Source organism: Salvia hispanica, chromosome 4 (genome assembly GCF_023119035.1).
Source record: "Salvia hispanica cultivar TCC Black 2014 chromosome 4, UniMelb_Shisp_WGS_1.0, whole genome shotgun sequence".
Classification (NCBI taxonomy): Eukaryota; Viridiplantae; Streptophyta; class Magnoliopsida; order Lamiales; family Lamiaceae; genus Salvia; species Salvia hispanica.
The window spans coordinates 6,603,135-6,606,990 of record NC_062968.1 but is presented as its reverse complement, the minus strand read 5'-3'; the positions used below and the strand labels follow the sequence as shown (position 1 = coordinate 6,606,990).

General features: G+C 38.1%; 1 pseudogene; it reads right to left on the bottom strand.

Annotated features, from left to right (window-relative positions):
• Positions 1–679: 679 nt before the first annotated feature.
• LOC125222965 lies at positions 680–2,754 on the bottom strand (annotated as a pseudogene).
• Between the last annotated feature and the right edge of the window lie 1,102 nt (positions 2,755–3,856).

The window sequence follows — 3,856 nt, the reverse complement described above, 5'->3', positions numbered from 1 at the left end:
AATATCTGCAAATGTCATCTGGCTTAGGGCCTTTAGGACCTTTTGAACCTTTTGAGTTCTGCTTCTTTTGTCCGAATTTCTTCTGTCCTTTACCCGTAACAGATAATCCCGATGGCAGATCTTCTGTGGCTGAACTCGTTGCCTGTTGACGATCCTCTCTGATGTGGAGAGCAGATCGAACATCCTCCAACGAAAGAGTTTCCTTGCCAGTCATAAAAGACTCAACAAAATTTTCGTAAGATTCAGGCAGAGACACAAGCAAAATTAAAGCAGCATCCTCGTCTTCTACTTTAACTTCAACATTACGCAAATCTAGCAAAATTTTATTCAACTTCAACATCCTCGAGTGGGCCTTTTCGTCTAGGGTTGTCCACTCCTTATCATCCTCCGTAGCCTTCTTTGTTTTGAGCGGCTCCCACAAACCCTGCTGCTTCAGCAGAGATCGCATCTTGATCTGCCATAAACCAAAACTATTTCTCCCGGTGAATTTGTCAACCTTCACGTTCAGAGCAGACATCTCGATTTACCAGACAAAACCCTCGCAGCGGAATTCAAAACCCTAGATCGAAAACCAAGGCTCTGATACCAGTTTGTTATGACAAATAGGGCAATTGTGAATCGAGAAACAAAAGAACGTAAATAGACACAGAATTTACGTGGTTCACCAACGTTGTGTTGGCTACGTCCACGGGCAAAAACGGAGAACAAATTGTATTATGACTGCGATTTTCAGATATAGATTATGTGCTCTACTCCCATATATATAGGCACACATAAGACAGACTGGGCCTAGGAAACATAATCCTATCCCAATTAGGAAACCTAATCCTATACAAATTCAAGGCATACTAACAAAGGTGATGGTACAATACAACTCTGCTTAGTCTTGTTTTAAAGCGGCTGAAGCAAGATCCCAACTCCGTGCTGCGGGTGAGCAGAGAAGACCATCAAAGGCGAGTGAACATACTCCGGTGAGAGTGTGAACTTGTAACGTTGGAGGATCATCGAGAGCGCTATCTTTGCCTCACTGATCGCCAAATTAAGGCCCACACAAGTTCGCGGTCCATACCCAAATCCCAGGAAGGCTGTGGGGTTGCCATTCGTCGCCTTAGCCATCCCTTCAGAGAATCGTTCCGGTTTGAAAAGGTGAGCGTCTTGACCCATATGTCAGGATTCCGGTGGATGGCTAGAGGCGGAATAGAAACTTTCATATTTGCAGGAAATACATATTTTCCCAACTTCACTCTGCTGCCTATTCTCCTTTGAATAGTAATTGCTGGGGTGTATAGTCTCAGTGTTTCGTATAATATCATGTTAACCTGCACAACAAACATTTATCAAAATTACATCATGTTACACTTCTTAGAGTATTTGGGAGACAAAAATATCAATCTTTTGTACAGTTTTTAATCTGGGAAGGCCATCCGAGTAGGGATTTTGTTGACCGAAAAGCTGTAACACTTCTTCCCTGGCTCTCTGTTGCCAGTCTGTGTGGATTGCAAGGAGAAATGTGGTCCATGATAGTAAACTGAATGTTGTTTCTTGTCCAGAAAAGTAGAATGTTTTACATTCATCGATGATTTCAGCTGCTGATATCTGGCTCTTCGGATCTGTGTAATGGTGACCTTTTAGGAGCGATCCTAGAAAATCACTACCGAAACTGTCTGCTTTGCCACTTTGAACTTCAAACTGTCTCTTCTTTACTAGTTCCATGATAGAATCATGAAGCAACTGCTCGGTTTTGTCTGCTTCGATGTCATCCCGTGTTCGTATAAATCTTCTGCCATGCCAAAAGTTATATCAGATTAGATGCATTAGTATTTGCATGAGAGAAACATATAACATACCCAATGCCAAAAAGTCTAATCTTGAACACATTTCTGGAAATCAATACACCAAGATTGGACAACATATCAAATATCTTTCTCCCTTCCAAATAGCTACTTCCAAAAGCTGTTCTAGAAATCACATCTGGGCTAAGAAGCCTGAAATCGCCGCACACCTCGATCTCTTTACCATGGTAACTCCTCCATTTCTCAAGCATGGTTTCAACACAAGAAATCATGGCAGGTACCATCTCCTATGTACCAACATGAACAGACAAGGATTAATTATCTCTTCTTGAATAAAAATGATTAATGGTACTATTTAATACCTTGAGGCAGTCACCATGGAAAGCATGATTAGACAATTTCCTAAGCTTAGACCATTTTTCACCTTCTGCCACAATAAGTCCATCTCCTACCAATTTCTTGATGTAGCCTTTTGCTATGGTTTTGGGATATGTACCTTCTTTGTTGCTGAGGATTTCTTTGATCAACTCTGGCTCAGTAACAACTATTTCAGGTTCAGTCCCAATCCAGTGAAGAAAACTATTTCCTGTTTCAATCAATTTAGACAGACACAAGTGAATTAATAAAATGAGTCTAAAATAATAAACAGTCGCTGAAAAAGTAATAGTATTACCATATAATTTAATCCAAGAATACAAATGAGGCTGAATTATTGGAAATATATCATGAGATATGTCCATAGTAGCTGCATCTTTAGTTTGCTGCTTTATCTTGATGATCTCTTTGGTGGTGCCATGGAGGAATCTGTAAGGAGGGCCTCTGATTCCTTGAGTCTCCATCATACGTTGAAGACGAAGAGGAATCCAACATAATTTGTACAAGATGATTGAAGGAATTATAATCAACACAAAAAGGGATACAGCCATAGCTAAAAGGGGAATCATGGCTTAAATTAATTAAGAGTTTGGGGTTGATTACTATGTGTAGGAGGGAGTATTTGAGTGGCTTCCTTCTACACGTTGACAAGACAAAATTACACATTTTTCACACTTGTAACATATTTTTTCCAATAAATGCGTCCACTTCACAAGCCGTGTTTCACAATTTATCTACTTCTATAATCTTCTTTATTCAATTTGTCTCTTTCAACGGATCTCGCGAATCATATCAACAATAACTCGAGAATTATATTAGGAGTCTCGTTGTTGATGGACACAATTTCGATTCGCATAATCCATCATTTGCTCTATCTTTCCACTCAGTAAGAAGAGCCCCGACAAAACCAGGATTTAATATGAGCGTTATGGCTTGATATAGGCATATTCATAATCCTGAAAGAAATTATTAGAAGATGATTAACAGAAACTAAAGATATACACAATTGCCAAAAAAATTATTAGAAGATGATAATACTAGTTAGAGACACATACAGTCGCAACTCGCAATATAAGTAGTAGAGTTGATAAACAAATGAACTAAAGAACAAAGTATAACTGAGAAACAAATGGAGGATGTGTAGGACACTATTTATCATCATATATTCAAGATTACATAATTGAATATAAATAAAGCAAGATCTTCGAACATCATGTATTTCACGTAGTAACCATAAACATAATGGATCGAAAACTTACCTTTATGATCCATAGCGGAAGCGATTGGGGAAGACGGAGAACTTCCTCGGACTTTCTTTGGTGTAGTAGCGCAACTCTAACTCCAAGGATTTGTTTTTCTCTCTTTCCCTCGTTTATGTGTTCTCTGTAATGTATGTGATTTGATGAGGACAAACCCTAATTATTAAACCTTAAAGCCCTTTCCATCAAAGTGGCTAATAAAATAATTAATATGGACATTTCTTATTGATCAAGTCAATTCTAATCACATCATAAAATATATATATATATATGCACGTTTATTTACTTAGTAATCAAGGAATAGAATATTCCTTTTACTATAATGATTACCACAATTTTGCCAATTAATGGCACTCAAATCTGCACATATATATATATCCATATATTCTCCTTTTCCATATTAAGATAGGAACATGATATTAGTCAAAC